This window comes from Acinonyx jubatus, chromosome D4, assembly GCF_027475565.1.
Source record: "Acinonyx jubatus isolate Ajub_Pintada_27869175 chromosome D4, VMU_Ajub_asm_v1.0, whole genome shotgun sequence".
In the NCBI taxonomy this organism is placed as follows: domain Eukaryota; kingdom Metazoa; phylum Chordata; class Mammalia; order Carnivora; family Felidae; genus Acinonyx; species Acinonyx jubatus.
This window is the reverse complement of record NC_069391.1, coordinates 54,573,481-54,597,241: the sequence shown is the minus strand read 5'-3', so window position 1 is coordinate 54,597,241 and position 23,761 is coordinate 54,573,481. Positions and strand designations below refer to the sequence as shown.

Genomic DNA, 23,761 nt, shown 5'->3' with positions numbered 1-23,761 from the left:
CAGACATATTGCCTGCCCTTGGAAGTGTGGCTTTCCTGCGGTGCAAATTATTGAGCTGTGCAGAGCACCTTACTTACTGCTCTCTCCTCAGCGCACTTGAGACACAGACTCTGTCCAGCTTCTGTGTCAGCTTTTCTTCGTCAAAGGTGCTGTTCGAGTAATTAGCTGGAGGTTGAAGCAAGCAGGAAGTAAGTTATAGGGATATGTGGTTTTGCTCAGTCCGTGCTGATCTTTCTGTTCACCCGGGGGGAGAAAAAAAAAATCCTGTGCTGCAGGAAATGTAGGAAATAAAAGACCCTATGTTTTGGAATGAAACTTTCTCTGTTCGGTAGGCCCCACATAACTCTCCAGCTAAATAAGCTAAGAGCGATTATGCCCTTGAGCCACAATGTGGTGCTTTCTAGCCCATTTTCTAGGTGTGAACACAGGCAAAAGAAAAAAAAAAGTGGTCAAAGACTCAAAGTATAGGAAATCTTAAAACGGAAACAGGATCTTTTAAGTATGTTTTCTTCCCTTCTACGTAGTATGTGCCCATTAGGAAAAAACAGATAAGAGGACACGCCCCTTAGACCGTCACTCAGGGGAGAACCACAAAGGAGGAACCTGTTTCCAAGACTTACCCCAGAGAACTCGCAGTTGGAGACCCTTGAGGAGGACTCATTTGCAGCGGGCCACGAGGCCGTTCTCACCATCTCCCCGTCTTCCACAAGGGGAGGTGGAGGGCCCCTTGCCGTTTGTAAGCGAGGCAAGTTTTCAAGGAAACTTCAGGCCCTGCTGTGTTTATGCAGGAGTTTGGTGAGTGAAGTGGACCAAGATCTGACATCCACCTGGAAAATCTGAAAGGCAGGGGTGAGTCATAAAGCGCTTCAGCTAGCGAAGCAAAGAGAATTGTTGCCACATTGGGGTCAGCTGCACGCCCAGAGTGTGTAAAGCTGAGATGTGCGTGAATATTTTCGGTGGGGGATTAAGCCACACGTGCACCATTTTAAATCCCGCCCAAGAGGACAACCTAGAAAAGGCATGGGACCCTGAGAGAGACCATTTATGTGGAGGTTCCTGGACAAAGCCAGGGGTGTGGAAGCTGGAGGAAAAGAGGCTGGCTGTACCATGGATGTACAATCAAAGCTGGGCTCTGGAAAGAAACAAGACACCCTGGGGCCCGACAGTCGGTGAGTCTGCACCTCCCATCTTATGCTCAAGAGGGACGTATTGATTAATGTATGCAACAAAATCTTGTTTTTGAGCAAGCACGGCATTGCGGTCTAAAGTCACCATAAGACTTTGCCCCAATAGCGACCAAATATATGGTGGCCGTCCATGGGCAAAGAAAGAACTTGAATAAACATTAAAAGGACAGCAAGAGACATTAAACACACACACACACACACACACACACACACACAGACATACAATCTCTGTCGCAACTACTGAGCTCTGCTGCTGTGGCTCAAAAAGGAGCCATTGACAAAACATAAATGAGCAGGCCTGGCCGTGTTCCCATCAACCTTTATTTACGAATAGAGACAGTAGGGCTAACACAACCCAGAGACTGTAGTTTGCCAATCTTTGTTCTGCATCATCATTTTTAATGGCCGCATAGAGTTCCATTCTGCAATTGTCACCAAATCTGATCGAAGCATTCCAGTGTTGCTGGGCATCCAGTGTTGAGAAACATCCAGGCTGTTTCTCAATCCTGCTATTAAACATGATGCCTGGATGCGCGTCTTTGTACGTAAAACTTTATGCCCGTCTTAATTGCTTACCTGGTCTGTTCCTAAAGTACAATTCCGGGGTCAGATTTCATTTTAAAGGCTTTTGAACAACACTACCAAATTGCCCTCAGGAAAGTGGTACCCTTTTCCACACATACCAGGGGCAGTGAAAGTGCCCGTTTCCCTACAGCAGACATGGCAAGTGTGGACTCCTTTGCACCCATGCCCCATAAATTTAAAAATCAGAAAACGAACACCAGACGTGGTTTATGATTTGCAGTCTTTGGTTCAGAAGACAGAGGCCCACCTCTCTTTACTACATGATGTCACTCTTGTTTTTTTTGGGTGGGGGAGGGGTGATTGTCATTTATTTTTTTTTTAAAACATGATGCTACTTCTAAGACACACACAGGGAACAGATTATTTATTACTCACCTCTGAATTCTCTGGCTACTGCCTGGCATCATAGTTTCTGGATTTTGTTTCCATGGGCCGCCATGATTACAAGCAGAGGGAACCGGTGAAACGAACCGAGAGTGGGCACACATGGTAAATGCTAACCCTACTCTAACCTTGTTGCACAGTGTGACCCTGGGCGAGGCCCTGAACCGCAGCTGTGTGACAGCTTCTCTGAAGAATAACGTGACAGTGCCCTCCAGGAAGGAGGCGTAGACTAAAGGATTACACTCGTCCCTGCGAATACCCAGTGTTGGCAAACAGAATCCTCTGACCCCATAGCAGGGAAGGAGGGGCGCCAACCCTTCTTGTAGAGATCACTGGCTACCGATTTATTTGAAAGAATCAATACCATGGGATCTACATGATGTACAGAGTCAACACCGTCGCTCAATCTGGCCATGAACTAAGCAAACCTCCCCACGTCTCGCGTAGCCAGTCGATATCATGGCCCCGTCATTCTTTCCCCATTAAGGCCCCAGGAAAACACGCACAGGGACCTTATAAAAGAGCAGCCACGGGCATTGACACCCTGTCCCCAGAGCTATCAGACCATCTCCCTTCATTTCGCTTGCTGCTTCTTGCCCTCCCTTTGTTTTCTGAGAGCCATTTGGCTCCTTACCCAGCTTCTCAAGGGCCCCTCTGGCACCTCTTGTTCTAATATTTCAAGACAGCTTTATGGCTTGACTCCTCTTGCCTAATTTTGATAGTCTGGCCTAGGTCCCATCCCCTGCAATCTCCCAAGGGCGCGGGGGTGAGGCCATCCCCCTGGCTCCACTTCCCCACCGAGATGCCATCCACGGCTGGGCACGGCACCAGACAACCATCTCCAAAGATGACACCACAGCTCACGGCTAAACCCTTTAAAAACTTTTCTTTAAGGAAATGTTTACAATGTTTGGAAGACAGCGAGGCAGGTTAACTATACAGTAGCTGAAACCACTACAATCTATAGCCACTGATGTAATTATTTCTCTATGTCCTTGGCGTGTCTTCAGAGACACTCTAGTCCACAGCCTCGTCCTGCTCTAACCCTGATTCTGGAAGACCCACCGGCATGGACTATTTCAGCAACCTCTTACCTGAATTGATGTCATCCAACTTCTCCACGTCCCAGTCATATCTATATCTACATGTATGTATATCTATGTCGTTCTATATTTGACATATCAAATTTATCTTACTAAAGCACGCGCTGTTATCTCATTTCCTTCCTGTAAACCCCATCACTCGTGCTTGCAAAGCGAATTCCATCCCCTGGAGCGTAATGTACAAAACCCGTCAAACGTACAGCCCCCCAAAGTATCCCTACACTCACACACACACAAAATTCACAAATAGGGCGTCTGGGTGGTGCAGTCAGTGGAGTGTCTGACTTTTGATTTTTTTTTAGGTCTTAATTTCAGGGTTTTGAGTTCAAGCCCCGCATTGGGCATGGAGCCTACTTGAAAAAAAAAAAATCACAAATAGCTAGTCGGTTCACAATAACTTGCTCAGCACCTTTAGTCATCAGGATATGCAAATTAAAACCGACTGAGATGCAACTACCCAGCTAACAGAATGACCAAAACACAAAAGACTGGGGCACCTGGGTGGTGCAGTGGGTTAAGCGTCTGACTTGGCTCAGGTCGTGATCTCACGGTCTGTGAGTTGGAGCCTCGCGTCCGGCTCTGTGCTGACAGCCTGGAGGCCTGGAGCCTGCCTCCGATTCTGTGTCTCCTCTCTCTGCCCCTCTCCCACTCACTCACTCACCCTCTGTCGCGCGCTCTCAAAAATAAATAAACATTTAAAAATTTAAAAAAGGAAAATAAACATTTAAAAACTAAAACACATATTACATGAAGAAGATTGAAAGCAATGTGACCGCAGGCTGCTGTTCTTGGACCACTCACACTTCTCTGAAGACCCCTCACCCTTCTGCTTATCTACGTTGCCTGTGTTCCCCTGAAATTCCCTGGTGGTAGGCAGAAGCGTCTCCCTGTCACCTCATGACGTCCACATCCTAACCCTCAGAGCCTGTGAGTGTCTTCCATTATACGACCAAGGGGAATTAAAGGGGACCTTAAACTGAGGAGATTATGCCAGATTATCCAGAGGGGCCTTTAAATGCAGAGCAGAGAGGCAGAAAGGGAGGTCTGAGCGATGCGACAGGAATTCAATCCACGAGTGCAGCTTTGAAGATGGAAGAAGAGGTCAACAAGTCAAGAAAATGGGCAGCCTCTAGAAGCTGGAGGGAACAAGGAGACCCGTGTTGCCCCTAGAAACCCCAGAAAGGAACGGCAGCCCAGCTCCCACCTTGATTTTGGCCTGTGAGACTCTGGAGGGACTTCTGACACTCAGAGTGGCCAGAAAACGTATTCCTGTTATTTTAAGCTACAACTTTTGTGGTAATTCATTACAGCAGCAACAGAACACGGACGCATCCCTCTTCCTACATCGCTGTTCATTGAAACTCTTTTAAGGAAGGTCAATCCAGCCAGATTTGACCCTCTGTTCTCTGAAACTCCGTGGTGATTATTTATCTCTCTCTCATGGCACATAACATATTTTTCCTGGCAGTCATTTTCCCTCCCACTTAATCAATCACTTTATACTGTCCGTTTTTACTAGACATATTTATGGTACCTGCTCTGCTAGAGTCCTTCTGTCTTGGTACCCATGCTCTATACCATCCGACGACCTCCCTTCCCCCCATCAGCTACAGGCATCCTCTCACATGGAGAGCCATTCTCAGCCCAGAGGCTGGCTGGAGCTGGCCTCATGTGAAAAGATGAAGTGAACTCATCAGTCAGCTCCCCTGGGGAAATGTGATGGTCAGCGTCTATTGGAAAAGTTCACCAGGCCTTACAGGATTAGGGTTAGGAAAGCCGTTCTATATAATGAGGCTGAGTTAATGAGGGAACTGGCCAGACCGGAGGGAAAACTGGTAGAAATGAGCAGAGGTAGGAAGTCCACGAGCTGAAGGAAGGGAGAGGGAGGGATGGGGCAATGAGCGAGGGAGAGAAAGTTCTTCCGTTTTCCAGTTTTGTGAGGAAGAAAATATTCTCTCTCTCTCTCTCTCTCTCTCTCTCTCTCTCTCTCTCTCTCTCTCTCCTCTTCCTCTCTCTCCTCTCTTCATGCCAACAAGCATGTCAAATAGCACCCGCCACATGGTTCTCTCGTGATGGAGAGATTGTCACCCTCTCATACGGGCCAAACAGGGTCCCTCCAGCTCCAGCTTTTCACCTAATCATCTCTTGCCTGAGCTTTTTCAACCATCTCCCATCTCATTCTTATGCTCTTGCTTTCTTCCAATTCATAGCGACTTTTGCCAGCCTGTGTTTCGAAAGTGTGAATCAGAATGTCTCCCTTTCCTGCCTAAAATCTTCCAGTGTCTGCCTAGTGCCTTCAGGGGTAACTCCAACCTCCTTGGCAGGGTCTAAGGAGGCACGTTGCTGTCTGACCTTGACCTCATCTGTGGCCTGACTCATCTTGCCTATCCTCTTTCTTCCATCCTCTGTCCCCTTCACCCCCCAGAACACATAGCTCCTAAATTCGAGATTCACCCTAGAATGTTGAATCCACGCTGTGTATCAAAACCACCTGTGGACTGTTTTTCAAACATATAATGTTCAGGGGCGAGAGCGTGTGTGGAAACTCTCTGTAATACCTACTCAATTTTACTGTAACCCTAAAACTGTTCTGAAGCATAAGGTGTATTAAATGTAGCCAGATGCCGCTGTGGATGTTTGGGGTGGAATGGCTGATGACTCTGTTGCACATGCAGAGATAAGACCACCATTCGGTCTTTGCTGACTGCTCGCCGTTCCCTCTGAGACACAGGACACTTCCATACTTCTGTGTTGTTATGTCTGGACTGTTATTTCTGGGGAACCGTTATTCAGCCCTCAAGGTGTACTTCATATGTCATTCCACTGTGAAACTGTTCCCAACTTTCCAGGTGGAACAAATCGTTTTTTCCACACCGGTCCTATATTTCGTTGGACTACCTCTACAACGGCATTTATCACAGCGTAAAATAGCTTTTCCCTGTGCAGCTGTCTCTTCTGCTAGAATATATACCCTGTGCTTTCCACATATTTACATCCTCCACTGTCCAAGTTAAATGCCAGACACACTGTGGACCTTGTAACGTTCAGTAGGGGAATACGCTTGATTTATTTTATGAATAATTAAGCTGTTGCATGGCCAATAGCTAATATTTGTTGAGCATTTACTATGTGTTGACCGTTCTAAGAGCTCTAAACATGCTTTCTACGTTAGCACTTACAAGTTGAAATGTGTACTTTTATTTGTCATTTTGCCCAAAAGTTATGTAATTTGTGTGCCACACAGATGGTTTCAAACCAGGGTGGCCTAGACCCACCAACTACTAATTTTTGCAGCTTCCTATATAATAAAGAAAAGCTTTGGAGTCTCTGCTGCTATGAAGATGACTTTATTCACTCCTAAGTATTTTTTCTATTTTAAGCTTATAGTATTCAAAACTGTCACACATTGTCATATCTGTATGAGAGGTTGGTTTCATCAAAGAATGTAATAAATAACATGCGAAAATTCGCCCAGAAGCATGAGATTCCGGCTGTGGAAACCAGAGGGCTTAAGTTCAAGTCCTAGTTCTATTATGTAGGGACTATGCAGCCCTGAGCAAGTCATTTAAACTTGCTTTGCCTTAGTTCTTCTTAAAGCAAGGACGTTAGCAGCACCTACCTGTTACCTGCTATCTTAAGAATGTCGGTGTCCCACCCCCCCCCCCCCCCCCCGCCAAAATTCATGCATTGGAATCCTAACACCCAACGTGATGGTATTTGGAGGCAGAGCCTTTGGGGAGTGATTAGGTCATGAGCGGGGAGACCTCATAAATGAAATTAGTGCTTTCAGCTGGTTTAAGCCATAACAAGAAAAGCCCAACTCATTCAGAAAGGGGCCTCAGAAACTTGACTCTCAGGAAGACTTTAGGTGACAAAACTTGCACGAAGAATAAAGTAAACGTGTTCCATGATTTCTGATGATTCTTGACCACTTTCTTTTGTTTTACTGAAAAGCTACAGCGCAAACAATGTCACTTTTTCTGGTCTGTCTCCTGGGAGTCAACTTTGTAGGTATTGGTCACAAACTTAAGATTTATGGCATGTTTGTATAATTGCTTTCATTTATGGTTCTCTTGAAATTAGCATTGGAGCCAGCAGGAGGTAGACCCTACCACAAGGGCAGTTGCAACCAAATCCTCTCCAGGCGACAGGCCGGGCTGCTCTGGTCCAGAGCTGTCCCCAGGCTTCTGGCACTCCGCAAGGATCATCGCAGAACTTTTTCAGAAAACCCTTGTCACCCGAGCTCCTGCCAAAAGTGCGGGACCAAGCAGGACCAAGCGTCCACCACAAAGCCTGGGGAGATGGAAGGGGCCCCAAGAGATCAGTCAGAAAGCACGGGACCCTCTTTTAAGTGCCAAGGTAGATGACTTAATTCAACATAAAGCGAGAACAGAAAGTTGCCAGACATCTCGGAAGATCCGTAAAATGCTAGTCAACAAATCTTTATTGAACACCTACACTGAACCCCAAGCTCTCTTCAAGCCTGCCCCTCTATCCAACCCTCCACTTCCTGCTGATATAATTTAAATAGCGGGACATTCTCAACAGGTGGCCCATAGTCACATCTCCCAGAAATGTTTGTTTTGGTTTCTAGAGTGTTTCTGAAAAGAAAAAAAAAAAGAAGGAAAGAAAGAAAAAAAGAAAGAAAGAAAGAAAGAAAGAAAGAAAGAAAGAATTTGATTCCAAAATTTTGAAGGGGGGAGATGTCAAATAAAATTTATGCATTTCTGGTTTTTCTTAGAAAATCAGGGGATCTGTCTACGGCCATACCACCCTGAACACGCCCGATCTTGTCTGATCTCGGAAGCTAAGCAGGGACGGGCCTGGTTAGTACTTGGATGGGAGAAAATCAGGGGATCTGGTGACCCTAGGCCCACCGTTCTGTACGACAGCAATTGACATCTGCTGGGTGGCATCCCCTTCACACGGGACAGAAATGAGTTTACTCTGGAACCAAACCCACCCCATCTTCTACTCTGCAGGCATTGGAGAGGGCAGCCTCTGGGATTTCACACAAAGCCATTTATAAAATACCAAGGACCCAGTGATGGTTCAATTTGTATCCGAAGTTTTAAGGAAGGAGTTTATTGTCGTGTCAGTTTAAGTGATGAATCAGTTCCTGATAAAAGGGGTTCTGATCCTGAACAGCACAATAGTAGTGTTGTACCTCTAATATATATATGGGTTTACCTTTGTCCCCATTCCATGAACAGGGACACAGATTAATATAGTGGAGAAAGAATGTGCCTTGGGGTCAGCCAAAGTGGATTAGAATGCTGGCACTCCCTCTGTTAACAGTATAACTGGAGAACTCTCGCCGAGTCTCTGCTTTCTCTTTGATACAATGGAGATCATTACGTCGGCCTCACAGGGACGTTGGGAGGTTTGAATTAATACTTTTGCGCTTTGCTCATACTGCTGCGTTAGCCTGGACATTTCTCAGCAGTCCACCCTTTGCCAGGCTGACAAACTCCTCTTATGGATCAAGACCCAGAGAAAAATGCCATTTATTCTCCCAGGTTTTCCAACCCTCACTGCCCTCACGTCCTACCACTGCCCCAGGGAAAAATGAACACTTAGACTTCTGGGTTTCCATACTTCTCCCTGTAACAACGTGTTGCAATATATGTATTTTTTGCTCGTGTATCTTTTCTACCAAACAGGAAGCATTCAACATATGACACCTATATGTGTTTACGATAAATACATCGTAAACCTGCCTTGGTTTTTTCTTACTATTTGGTTCACACTCAATCTTAATAACAGCCATAATAATAATAATAAATTTTATTAGCTCAATTACCTTGAATAAAGGCATACACAATTGTACTTATCCAAACTATCTATTAAAAATATCCAAAATGAGCTTATATAGAAGGAATTTTCCACCAAGGCAGTTTTATTAGGATAGAAAAAATAGTCACGGTAACAAATGCCATGGGTGTGTTTAATTTCCATGCTCCCCGAAGAGGCTGATCTGGACAGTCAGAGGCAAACATGATAAACTTTTTCTCTCAGGATTTGTATATAATTTAGACCTAAATTATTTTTGGATCGTAGATTTTCATCAAGGTCTAGATTGTAAGCTCCCTGAGGGCAAGGCAGTTTATCTACTTTGTTAATTCATATGTTATCAATCCTTGGAGTCACATCTGCCAAATTAGAAATATTCAACAAATATTTTTCTCAGTAAACAGGTGAATATGTCTGGGACGCACTTTAAGCACTTGGTAGGAAGTAACAACACTCTGCATGCCAACGTGGGGGTCTTTTGTGGTCCACTGAACTATTTATTTCATAATTCCCTTATGAGGTTGGTATCATCATCACCATCATTGGACTCCAAGGCCTTTTTAAAATTTTTTTTTTAATGTTTGTTTAGTTTTGAGACAGAGAAAGAGAGAGACAGAGAGGCAGAGAGACAGAGACACCCAGAATCTGAAGCAGGCTCCAATGTGGGGCTTGAACTCATGAACGGTGAGATCATGACCTGAACCAGAGTCGGACACTTAACGGACTGAGCCACCCAGGTGCCCCTGACTCCAAGGTTTTTGCGGTCTCCACTCCACCACCCATGCCTATTCTTGTAACCTAAAAAGAAAAAAGAAAAAAAAAAAAAAGACAAACATGCGTAAATACATTCTTCAGATACTGAAGGCGAAGGAGGGTCAGGGGTATTTTTTCTGTCCTGTGGATGTTCCCTCACATGGGGCGGTCATCAGTGGGCATGGCTTACTTGCACAAATGGAAGGGCTGCTGTAATTTTCCTTGCTACCAGGACAGGCACTTTTCTGCTAGTCCTGATCCGCCTCCCTCACAAGTTGAACATAATTCCGTCTTCACACTTAGAGTGTTTAAGTTATGTCTTAACTCACAAACTTAATTTTCATTGATCCTAAATGCCCCCTCAGTCATTTTCGAAAGGGAGTGTCCTAGTTTGCCTGCAAAAGTCCTGGTTTCCGTTCCTAGTCCTGGTGTTGCCGTCACTACGGCTTCCCTTCGTTCAAAGTCCACGGGGATGTCGGTAGGAGGACTGGAGACCAATGAGATGGGACAGCACTTGGGCCCCTGAACATTGGGCCCATTGCTTCTCTGTAGAGTATTATTTTCAACTGCTGTAGTAACAAAAAGAGAAATGATCACTATGTCAACAATTTTATGTATAAACAGAATCTTCTGGTGCAGAAAATAATGTGTGTGAGTCCGGGGGAAATTGATCCATCAGACGCGCGACTGAATTCTATCTTCGAATCCCCCTCCTCTCAAACCCCCTTTCTTATTAGCATCTTAAAGCTGGATAATTCAGACAAGGCAGAGGGTGATCACTTCAGTGTGTTTGCTGGACCCAGGCCTCGGCCTTAGCTGGTTCAGAGCACTATTTTCTTTGCCCTGATTATGGATGAATTAGATCTCATGTTTCTTTCTTGTATTATAGTTGCAAGCTGATAGTCTACACAAGGACCAGGTAACCAGGAAACAGTTTCACTCTTGATGACTGTTGCACTTTTTTGTTTTTCTGGTTAGGAATAATGAAGATTCTTTGCAGGTTTTATTGACCTTTTCCTGCCTTTTGAGTCCACAAACAGGAATCAGTTTGAACTAAATTGCAGAGTCAGGGATTACATTCTTGGCTATTTATTCCCCTGCACGGCATCTGCATTATAACACGGGTGTGAAAATACGACTTCCTGCTGTCTCTCACTGGATCAGGTTATTTCTTCTGAGATAAACATGGGTATACTCTGCCTTCATATACTTTTAAGTTGTACCTAAACTATTCGAAGTCATTTTGAATGAGTTGAATGCATAATCTGTATATGTAAAGAATGCAAAAAAAAAAAAAAAAATCTTAGTGCTGCTATCATCTAAGGCTGCATGAAAGATCTCCTCCAAATCTTGGTGGCATAAGCACCAACCATTTCAGTAATCAATTCTGCCTATCAATAATGCAAGGCATGGCAGGGATGGTTTGTCTCTGAGCCAAATGTCTGAGGCCTCAACTGGGGGTGATTTAAACACCTAAGGACCGTTACACTGGAGCTGGAGGTCTCGCTTCCAAGATGGCTCCTTCACCTTCCTGTCTGTCACATTGGTGAGTTGTGGTTGCCTGGCTGAGCTCAGCTTGGACTGTAGGTTCCAGTGCCCACAGATACCTTCTCCAGCATGGTGGCTCAGGGAACCCTTCTTCCATGGCATCCCAGTGTTCCAGCATAAAAGGTAGAAGCTGTAAACTAGGTGGTCTTTGTCTGGGTTCCCCTCAGACGTTGTCTAGCGTCCCTTTGGTCATCTTCTATTGGCGGAAGCAGTCACATGTCTACCAGCAAGATAGACTGCACTTGTCATTAAGAGGAGAATTAAAGAGCTGACGGTCATGTTTTAAAAACACCACACCCATGTATATTATAGAATTGTTTTAACTTTTTATTTTTATGAACAAGGGTACTGCGAGGAAGAAAGTTTCATTTCAATTTTTCTGAACTACAACGAGCATTTTGGTAGAAATTCCTACATGTAACTCTACTGTAGCTAATAATCTGATGCAGCATATTACCACATTCAGATGTATAGGAGTTATTTTAAATTAGGTTCTCTTCGGGGCACCTGGGTGGCGCAGTCGGTTAAGCATCCGACTTCAGCCAAGTCACGATCTCGCGGTCCGTGAGTTCGAGCCCCGCGTCGGGCTCTGGGCTGATGGCTCAGAGCCTGGAGCCTGCTTCTGATTCTGTGTCTCCCTCTCTCTCTGCCCCTTCCCCGTTCATGCTCTGTCTCTCTCTGTCCCAAAAATAAATAAACGTTGAAAAATATATGTATTTATTAAATTAGGTTGTCTTAGACGGCACACTAGAAGAGTCGTATGGATTGAAACTAGGCATTTCTTTTTTGAACAAAAATTTTAATGTTTATTTATTTTTGAGGCAGAGAGAGAGAGCATGAGTGGGGGAGAGACAGAGAGAGAAGGAGACACAAAATCTGAAGCAGGCTCCACGCTCTGAGCCGTCAGCACACAGCCGGATGTGAGGCTCGAACTCAGGGACCATGAAATCATGACCTGAAGTGAAATTGGATGCTTAACCAACTGAGCCACCCAAGGACCCCAAACTAGACTTTCCCTGGGTGACTTATTGGCAATTTTCTAATAGCCAGCGTAGACATTTAACTATATTTGATTAGAAATTTTTCTAGATTAGTTTAATATGTTTATACTGTAACACATCAATTTCGCTTCTAGAAAAAGAAATGGAGACACAGGATTTAAGATTTAGCTATGAATATTTTCGTCATAGTTATTTGTCTTTGTATAATATTTAAAATTTTGAAAAAACTAAATGTATGACAAAAGAATTTAAAAATTTTACAGTATTTCCATGAAATAGTGACATGGGAAAATATTTATAATATGCTTATTAGTACGTAAAAGATTATAAAAGGGAAAATATGAAATAATCCCAATTGTAAAAAACCTATGTTGATCTATATAAAAATAAAAACTTACACCCAAAACATTGGCAGAGACGATACCTTAGGCCTAGAATTTTGTGTAATTTCCTTTACGATGCTGTCCTTTTGTGTATTTTCAAAAAATTTTTAAATGATTACGTTTTGATATATTATTCTTTCATTTTATAAAACGTATAAAAAAGTAGTACTTTGTATATTTTATAAAATATACAAATTGAATAAATAAATCAAATAATCTATAATTTCACCCTGAATAATCACATTATTTTTAAATTTTTATCATTTTATATTTTGTATTATCTATTTTTTTATAAAAATGTTACATAGTGCATAAAATTGTTACTTGAATGTTTTCTGTTTATAACTGTAAGATGTTATCCAAATAATTTTTTCCTTCCATGCCTCACTGAATTTCTTTAAATAGCCAGTGATCCTTCCTCTAAACCTAGACAGATAAATACATGGTCCTTATGGCTTGCAAAGTAATTTATAACAATGAGACCACAGAAAAGAGACATCAAATTTTTGACTTTGACTTTTAAGTCTCAGAAAGCTATTGTCTAGGGTTAACATTGAAAATGTTAGGGCAATGCTTGTTAGTTGTGCTTACTTTTTCACCCCGCCCTCCAGTGTAGATAAAAAACTTATTGGACTATTGGACCACACATCACCCACAGACTTATTTCCAAAGGAAGAGCAATGCAAACCAAAATAGTTGGTAGATCTGAGGCTGTTCTAGAAGATGACAAACAGGAAAGCTAGGCTCCCAAGCTACCAGGGGATAATAGTCATGCTGAAATGGCTGAAAGGTGAGACTATGTTTGCAGCTGGCTTGGTGAGTCTGTGGCCATGGCCATTGTGTACGAAAGAGACAAATATTTTTGCAGGTGTCTGATAGTGGGTACATGTGACACCAAGAGTCACAGACCTGGTAGGGAATTACAGTGGCAAGGAGGAGACATCGTAGTAGAGAGTTATTTGATGCTTGTAGCCCTGTGACCAGAGAGGAAGGAAGTAGTCCTGCAAGATGCCATCAGGCTGGCATCACCATGCTCAAGGACCGTCTAGAATTGTGCCCCACCTCACATGACTGTGGATCAGGAACAAGCCCAGTAGCACCACGCAACTACCAAGACATGTCATGAAGCCACATAGAACCTGGAAGCCCAGAATGAATAGAGGGGAAGAAGAAGGAAAAGAAGGTTCTGAATTGACTGTATTTATCCCAAATGACTAACTTTACCCAAGTTGGACTGTGGCTGGCATAAGGCTTAAAATGGGAATTAGTTTCCCAAAAACTAAAATTTTATATTTTACATGCCTTAATACATAGACTGATATGTTCATACCTGCTACACATCTTATTATGAATATATTCCCATGTGAAAACATACAAGGTAAGCAGCATGGCCTCAGCCAGTCTTAGTGTAGTGGCATGCCCAGCTCAACGTGCTTTTAAAAGCATTAACAAGCAATTTAACTCTATACCCAAAGTATCTATTCATATTATAAAATAATACTATACGTGAACATGAAAACATAAAGTACTAGAAGAAATGTTAAATATATAATTGCTAATATCAGAGTAGGAAGGTGGCTCAGTCAGTTGAGAGTCCGACTCTTGACTTCAGTTCAAGTCATGATCCCAGGATCATGGGGTTGAGCCCTGTGTTGGGCTCCGTGCTGGGCATGCAGCCTGCTTAAGATTCTTTCTCTCTCCTGGGGCGCCTGGGTGGCTCAGTTGGTTAAATGTCCAACTTTGGCTCAGGTCATGATCTCGCAGTTCTTGAGTTCTAGCCCTGCATCAGACTCTGTGCCGACAGCTCTGAACCTGGAGCTTGCTTCTGGTTCTGTGTCTCCCTCTCTCTCTGTCCCTCCCCCACTCTCTCTCTCTCTCTCTCCCTCTCTCTCTCTCTCTCAACAGCAATAAACATTAATTTAAAAAAAAATTATTTCTCTCTCTCTGTACACTCTCTCTCTAAAAAGAAAAATACACCATCCATAAGTCTTGAAAGAATAACGTCTGACGACATGAAATTAAAATATTTCTCTATGGAAAAAAATACGCTACAAAAACAGAGCCAAAAAGCAAATGATAATCAGGGGAAAATATTTTCAAATCCTATCAAAATAAAAAGCTAATGTTCTTAAAATATAAAAACTACCGCAAATAAATAAGAAAAAGACCGACAACCCAATAGAAAAAGAAAGGGCATAAACAGACACAGATAAGAATGTACAAATTGTTCTTAAACGTATGAAAAATACACAAACCTATTCATATTTTGTTTAAGCTCTAATAAAATATGTTTCATCTTTCAGATTGACGAAAATTAAAATGTTTGATAACATACTGTGCCAAAGGAAGGGTGAGCAACCAGGCATCATTACATGTTGCAATGCCACTTAGTGCACAGTTTATGGACAGCATGTGCAATACTTACAAAAATTTAAAATCCATATCTTTTTTGATACGGGAGTTATACAGTATTTCTATGTAATGTATGTGTAATTAATTACCTATACAGAAAATAGCCATTGAAGTATTATAATAGAAAAAGAAAGGAAAAGGCCTACATGTTCATCAATAAAGACCTGGTTAAATGCATTTGAACACATCCATACAATGCAATTATTGAAATGAATAAGGCAACTCCCAATGGAGATGTGGAATAATTCCAGATATGTATCCTTAAGTGAAAAAAGCCAAGTAACACAGTGTGGGTAGCTGCTAATGCATTCCAAAAGCAGAAGGTACGCGATATACATCTGTATGTGCACAGAGTATCTCTTGAAGGATACACAAAAAGCTGGTACCTAGTGGTTGTCTACACAGGATAAATGAGCAGCTTTGGAATTGTAGGGGAGAGACACTTCCTTTTTATTATGTTACTTTTTGGGCCTTTGAATTTTATACCCCAAACCAGGCATTCCCTCTTAACAAACTAAAGAAAAGAAAAAGAAAAAGGAAATGTGAAATGTAAAAAAGAGAAAGGCACAATATAAATGCAGAGAGGCAATTCTTTGAATGGCACATAACAAAACAACCCAACACGGTCTGTCACTAAGGTTCTCTTGGTAACGCCCAGAAAATCTCAGCTGTTCCAAAACCCTAGACCGCTTTGTGATTTTCATTACCTCTGCTTGCTGTAGCTTGAATCATGCACCCTTCACCTCTGAAAAAAAAGATATATTAGATTTCAGACCTCAGTACCTTGGAAAGAGACCTAATTTGGAAACGGGGCCTTTATGGAGGGAATCAAGTTAAAATGAGGTCACTGGGAGCACGTGGGTGGTTCAGTCAGTTGTGTGTCATCCAACTCTTGACTTCTGCTCAGGTCATGATCCTAGGGTTGTGGGATCAAGCTCCGCACTGGGCTCCCCACTGAGCGTGGAGCCTGCTTGGGATTTTCTCTCTCTCTCTTTCTCTCTCTCTTTCTCTCTCTCTCTCTCTTTATCTCTCTCTCTATCTCTCTCAAAAAAAAAAAAACTCATTGATGTGTGCTCTACTCCTATATGACTAGTGTCCTTATATGAAGAGAGATTCAGACACAGAGACACAGAGGGAAGATGCTGTGGAGAAACACAGAGGAGACAGCCATCCACAGGCCAATGAAAGAGACTTGGAACAGATCCTTCCCTTTCACCTTTAGAGGAAGTACAGCGTTGTAGACACCTTGACTTTAGACTTCTGGTCTTCAGTCTGTGAGACAACACAATTCTACTGTTCTAAGCCACCCAGCTTGTGGTGCGTTGTTGCACAAACACTAGGAAATGTGCACGTACCCATTCTTCCTGTCCCCACTTCACGGCTCCATTCCTTTCCCACCTGTTTCTTCCCAGAGTGGTAGCTCCGTGCCCATAAAATGTAAATTGATTTAGCCTTTCTTACCTTCGTGTAATGCCATAGCTTTTTTTTTTTTCCATCGGCAAAATAAAAAGCCCAAGCCTGGCAATTTCCCCCCAAAACAAAGGATTTTTCCTAAGAAAGTGGCAATAGTGCAGATAGGCTGAAGAGACGTCTATCGATTTGTGTCCTTGCAATACACCCAATCATCCTTTTAACGGCTACAGGGGCTTAGCCGCATCCATTTAATCATTGTGATTAAACCTATGTTATCTCCCACTTTCTTTCTTTTTTAATTTGAGAGAGACAGAGAGAGAGAGAGAGAGAGAGAGAGAGAGAGAGAGCATGCATGCAAGTGCACATGTATGCATGGGGAAGGGACGGAGGGAAAGAGAGAGAGAGAGAGAAGGAGAGAGAGAATCCCAAGAAGGCTCCATGCTAAGCACAGAACCTGACACTGGGCTTGATCCCACGACCCTGGGATCATGACCTGAGCCAAAATCAAGAGCAGGACACTCAACCGACTGAGCCAGTCAGGCTCCCACTTTCTACGTTTCCTATGGTTGTTTCCCACTCTCCACTACTGGATAGATCCCTTAGAAGTGTACTTTATGAGCCACAAGGCACACATGCTTTATGTTGTATGACATGTATTGTCAAATAGCCCTACAGAAAACAGGGCCATTTTTGACTCTGTTTTAGTTTGGCAGCCGGGAAAAATGTTCACGGTGTCACAGATATGCTCTATGTGTTAATGGTATAAGACAGAGGTTGCCGAACTTTTTCTGCAAAGGGCCAGATAATAAATATTTTAGACTTTGTGCATCATGCAGCGTCTTGCAACTGTGCCTTTGTAGTAACAAAAGCAGCCATACACAATGTGTAAATGAGGGAACACGGTCGGGTTCCAATAAAAACTTACAGATACTGAATTTGAATATCAACAATGTCGCATGTCACAGAATATTTGGTTAGAAATGTTTTTCGGTCATAAGAAACAAATGTCAACACCATAAATTACACAGGCCCTAGAAAAACAGGCAGTCGGCTGCATCCAGGCCCTACAGGCCGGGGGCCCATGGGCTACAGGGTCCCAATGTCTGGTATAGACTTTAGGGTCTGATAACCCATTTTGCAATACATGAGAAAATTCTGCCTCGAGGAGAAAATTGTACTTTTCCTGCAGGGTCTTGTTGATTAAGATCCACATGATATTAGGATGACCTTGGGCATCACTGACTGTCAGAGCAGCCAATGGGTAAGTTAATGTTACTGTACATTACCCGCTGTCAATATTGGTTCAAATCATAGTGAAACATATTACCTAAAGGATCTAGAGAGTATCCATTGGTATGTTTTTGCTCAAAGTTATGATAGTTTAAGCCGGACCATTAGAACTGTGTTTGGAACAAACACGTATTGATTTCTTCTCCGTGACAACTCAGATGTATGTAGCCATGCACTCCTGACTCCACAGAATTGCTCTGGAAGAATTCTGCTTTTGCAAGAGTCCCTAAGCTTATACTGAGAGATCAAGGTGACTTAAGAGACATCTATCAAGCTGTTAACAAATATCATTGAGGACACTCTTAATGACGTCACAGTATATCTGACGTAGGAGGAAGACCTTTGTCTCCGTAAGACAGCCAATGAGGCTTGTTTTATTTGTGGCATGCTTTTTGTGCCCGAAATTTGCCATGTCTCTTTCTCACCTCCTTCCTCTTCCTCTTTGATTAAATTTCTTCAAACAGATTTTAATTTATTTCAGCATGCTCTATTTCGTGTAGCTTTATAAGCTCCATTTTGTCTTCCTCCTCCTCCTCTTTCCTCTTCATTTTGTAACAGAAGCATTTTAATTAAAAAAAAATGAAAATTGGGGCATTGGAGGCAAGGGTATGAAAAGTACCAGAATGACAGAGAACTGGGCGAGGACGGGCCTACTGTCTTGTGGTAGCCTTTCTGCTCTCTTATGTGATTATCTCTGAGTCTATTTTCCCTCTTGTAATACAGCAGAGCCATTCGAAATAAAACCCCAAGTTTATTTTGCCCTTCTTTTTGGTCTTTCGTCTAATGGTTCCGTATAGGAGCCATGACATCCTGGAAGCCCAGACATGGATCTCCCTGATGGTCTCTGGCCCTTCAGCCTGGAAGTTCTCTGTGCCTCAAGGTCAGAGCTGGGGGGGAAGGTGCTCGGGCCAGCAAGCCTGCCCTGGGGGTTTATCTGCCGGGTTGTCAGGAGTGACAGTAAAGAGCCAGGCTGCTTGATGAATCCAACGAGCAGAAAAATCTGTCAAAACATGCAGAACGTTCATTGCCGGGATCGTGGAAACATTGCCTATTTGTTTGGAGCGCGTTTAATTATTTTTAAACATATGCAGTCTGTAGTTCAGTGAACATGTCAGGGATAATAGAGGAAGAAAAGCAAATGAGGGGAGCAGCGCTGATCCTGGAGCGACTCCTCTCCGCAGCTGGCTGATGGGGAGAAGCAGTTGATTCCCTCCGAAGTGTGGCTCCCTGTCTGTCATCTAATGAAATGCAGTAGGGGATTAATGTCATTAGCTCAAGGCCAGCATGCTGTGTAGTAAACAGATATACATCCTTGCTCATTTGGGGGAGTATTTCTCAGCTCCTGCCCACTGGCCTGCAAAGGTCACTCCCAGCCTTGTATTAGTGAAATGAGAAGAAATTAGGTTGGTTGAGAGAATCCTGTTGTCTGTTTCGTGAGACCAGCTGCTGGGGATTCAGGCCCCTAACCCTGCACCTCCCGTCCCTTACGTTTTCTAATTGGGGCTCACATTTCTTCTTTGGGGGACATCTCAGGGAACCAGAGAAGATCAAACCCGGTGAGTAAATGCTTCACAGAAGAAGAAGAAAAACCTGTTTTATTTTGATAACCAAATCAACAAAGGAGTGTGGAAAAAATGGGGATAGTTGTTTCGATATCATGACCCCCTCTCTTCATTCTTGAACCAAGAATTTTTCCACATATTAGCACCCGCCAAGTTGAAGCTTCAGAAATACGTGTGCTCCCTTGTCCCTAATCCACAGGAATATGCACCAACAAATAGCTACAAGTGAATAAAAAGTCAATATTTTGTATTCTCAGAAAGCACAGAAATCCTGACTTTAAGGTCATGGTGCAAAATGGGCGGTGGGGAAAAAAAAACAGAAGAAAAATATCAGGAGGAAGACTGAACACTTCCCGGGGATAGCTCGGCCAACACTCAGACACAAACAGAAACCTTCCATCCTGAACAGAAGATGACCCCCAGTGTCCACTTGTAACCAGGGAGAATCTGGGCAGGGATAGAAACAAAATAAAACAAAGAAATAATAACCTAGGAAAAGAAGAAGAGTGTGGAGGGAACCGTGGAGAAAAAAATTGAGAGGTGACTCAATATTACACAAATACGAGATAAAGTGAAGACAAACATCAATGCTGCCTTGTAAGAATTTATTTCTCCTCTTATCCAGGCAGAATACTCTGTTTTGCACTAATGCTTCTGTGTCTGAACTGCGCTCCAATGTTTGTGGGCGATACGCATCTTGCAGCAATCAATATTACTATCAAAAAAGCAACACAAATGAAAAGTAAAAGAAAAGGAAATTCGGAACCATTTATATGTGTTATGTCACGAATTCAACTGTGGGCACCCCTTTCTCATCACCACTTCACCGAGAATAACATTCCTTAAAGGACATCATGGCAGAGTTCATTTTCTCTCCTAATGGCAGGCCAACAAGGGAGAAGAGAAGAGATGGCCAAGAAGAGCAAAGAATAAGTCACACAGAAAGAAAGAAAGAAAGAAAGAAAGAAAGAAAGAAGGAAGAAAGAAAGAAAGAAAGAAAGAAAGAGGAGGGAGGAAAGAAAGAAAGAAAGAAAGAAAGAAAGAAAGAAAGAAAGGAGGGAGGAAAGGAAGGAGGGAAGGAAGAAAGGGAGGGAGGGAGGAAGGAAGGGAAGAAGGAAGGAATGAAGAAGGAAAGAAAGAAAGAGAAAGAAAAGGAAAGCAAAGAAAAAAGAAAAGAAAGAGGAAGGGAAGGGAAGGAAAAAAAAAGAAAAGGCAAGACACACAAACACACACACTGGAAAGAAAGAAGGTCGAATTTAGATAGTTTTATCTTTTTAAGATTAACCTAAATCTCCAGATGTCCCTAGCTTCCGAGGAGAAATGGGATCTAGGGAGCATTGTCTTCATTGATCCATGCAGAGCCTCAGACCCCTCTTCTAGGTTCTGTCTCACTCACAAATACCCACAAAGAGGGAGTCTACTCTGGTGGCTCGGGAGAGCCGGACAGCTGGGGATAACACTCCATCCCCTGCAGGCAAGGCCGACCGCATCCCAAGGAGCATGGTGACCACAATGCAGACAGATTGCTGCCCTGTCCAGACAGCTGCTTCCTGAACCTCCCAAACACACCGACCCCCTGCAGTCTTCACCAGAGCAGACTCTGTCCCGCACACCAGTAGAGATGATCCCGACTGTCCTTGGTGAGCAGATTTAGGTCAGGGTCAGAGTGGGAGAGCAAGGACTGGCTGACCTCTCCTTTGCTTGCCTGGGGTTCCTTTCTGATTCAGCGAAGCCCTCTTTCCTATAGACGTGCTGGGATAGGAGTCCGGGCCGCGAGAGAGAAGGCAGGTTTCCACTGTCAAAGGATGGACCGAGACCTGCCTCTCTGGAGTTAGATTGCCAGAACTTCTAAGAAAATATTTGCATCTCTGATGACTTGGTATAGAGAAGTGAAAATCGTCCTTGTGGAGGAGGGAGGACTAATGAAACGAGATACTTCCCATGCTTTTCTGTAGGTGCAATAGCATCAAATAGACAAACCATATCCTTCGTGTGTAATTATAGGGAAAACCTGGACTCGCTGCTCCACTGGCTACTGAGCGTTCTTACCTTTTATTATTTTTTTTAAAATGTCTATCTTTTGTAAAAAAGTATCTTACGATAATTTTGCCCAGCCCCGCGTCGGGCTCTGGGCTGACAGCTCGGAGCCTGGAGCCTGCTTGGGATTCTGTGTCTCCCTCTCTCTCTGCCCCTGCCCTGCTTGTGCTTCGTCTATCTCTCAAAAATAAATAAACATTAAAAACATTTAAAAAAAAGAAATTTAAGATTTCTTTGTATGTGTTCGTAAACACGTACAGTATTGGGCACATTAGAGATACTATTTGGATAACAAAAGACACTCATAGCAACCTTTCCTCGTTACAAATTTGATCCAGAGGGCGCCTGGGGGGTATTTTCCCGTACCCCTCAAAGGACACCCTGTGGTCACATTACCTCCCTGACCAGTGTCACACTGCCTTCAGTATGAAGAAGGAAGACAGTAGTGGCCTTGGGGCCCTGGTGGGGTTTCACAGCAAGAATGGGAGCTCCAGCTGTCTTACTCAGACCTTACATTTTACTGTGCATCTGAATCACCTGAAAAACTTGTAAAAAAACCAAACAGGCAAAACTTGCTAAAAAACAAAAAAGAAATGTAAATATTCAGATTTACCTCCAGAGATTCTGTCAGTCTGTGTTGAGCCCTAAGAACCTACATTTAAAAAAAATTTTTTTTAATGTTTATTTATTTTTGAGAGAGACAGAGACAGAATGTGAGTGGGGGAGGGGGAGAGAGGGAGGGAGACACAGAATCCGAAGCAGGCTCCAGGCTCCGAGCTGTCAGCACAGAGCCCGACACGGATCTCGAACCCACAAGCCATGAGATCATGACCTGAGCCGAAGTCGGACGTTCAACCGACTGACACACTCAGGCGCCCCAGAACCTACATTTTAATAAGAATCTCCCCTCCATGATTATGCAATGTAAAGGGTGTATTTTTGAAACGCTGGTTAGGTCTTACAATTACGGTGACTCTCTAAATGTTACTGCATTCGGGAAGCAGTTTATTAGGAAGGGGTGAAGCCCTGTGCTGAGGATGCATCGGGAGGCCGGGCCCCATTTGTTAACACATATGATATTACTTTAGGAAAAGTATTGTTATCTTGATGATATTGTCTCGTATAGACCACGGATGGACTATTTACTCCAACCCCTCCAGCAGTCTGTCTGTAGCTGGAACCATGTGACCATAAAGTACGGTCGCGTATTTGGAAGTTATTCCATAAAGCCCTCCTCCCGGGGCCCCCGGACCAGAGCAAACTGTGTGGGGCTCACGTGGCCAAACGTGTATGACTACCTTCCTGTGTGTCACTTGTAGACATGGGGTCTTGAGCGAGAAAGGCCATCTTCCTTTCAGAAAGCAACTTAGTGGGCGGTGTTTCGTAAGTAGCTTAACACAAAACATACAGGAGAACGACACACACACACACACACACACACACACACACACACGAGTTGCTCTGTTTGACACTTTATACTTTGGATCCATCCCAAAGTCCACCCGCAGGGCGGTGGGGAAACCTTGCCATTTCAAGGACTGCATAAGGTGACAAATCTCTATGAAACGTACACTCCACTTTCTCTGCCCAGCCGGCCAATTGCTCCAATCCGGGAAATCGCAGATTTGCCGAACGCATTTAGGGACGAGGTCGTGAGTAATACCGAGCTGGTGCTGATAAGAAGGCCGGGACCAGGTCTTTAAATTTGTGCACAACGGAATAAATGCCTTCTCTCCATTCACCCCACTAACCAAGCAACACCAGGAGAATCGCTTTCCAATTAGGCAGCAGGTTTCAGCATCGTTACCTTCGAGATCAGATTTGCTACCGCTCAAAAATGCATCAGAGACAGTGTCAGAAGAGTTAAGCGTCGCTCCTGGCATCTGAGGTCTTCGGAGGAGGTGAAATTAGATTAGCTGCAGGAAAAGGGGAGGGTTTACATTACCAGAGGGGCTCTACCTGGCTCCAGGCTTAACAGTGAACAGCGGCTTTCAGCATATGGCATTACAATGGATTAGTGATCAAGTGCGATTAATCCTAATAGATCGTCTTTTGAACCTCAGTGGCTTGTTAGGTGAGAAAAAAATTGTCTGTCCCCAAAGTGTCAGGTGAAACTCTCATTTGAGGTAAGACTACCATGTGGAGATGCATCTCCATCTGGTGGCTTCCTTTTGTGAAACTCCACCAGAAGGTGTTTTAATGAGTCTTTTATAGCAGGCGCCACCTGCCCCTAATCTTCCCCTCTAAAAAGGTGTAATTGAGGGTTGGTTTTACAGTATGGCTCATATCCTAACCTTGGGAATTCATCAA

At 43.5% G+C, this 23,761-nt stretch overlaps 1 long non-coding RNA gene and 1 pseudogene across 1 annotated transcript; both read left to right on the top strand.

Moving 5' to 3' along the window:
• The first annotated feature begins 1,658 nt into the window (after nt 1–1,658).
• Nucleotides 1,659–3,356, top strand: LOC128312019 (uncharacterized). The gene is made up of 2 exons (XR_008290776.1): nt 1,659–1,728; nt 2,297–3,356. It is a non-coding gene; the product is annotated as an uncharacterized LOC128312019 (long non-coding RNA).
• Nucleotides 3,357–8,015: 4,659 nt separating this feature from the next.
• On the top strand, nt 8,016–8,133 carry LOC113595902 (uncharacterized; annotated as a pseudogene).
• The last annotated feature ends 15,628 nt before the right edge of the window (nt 8,134–23,761 follow it).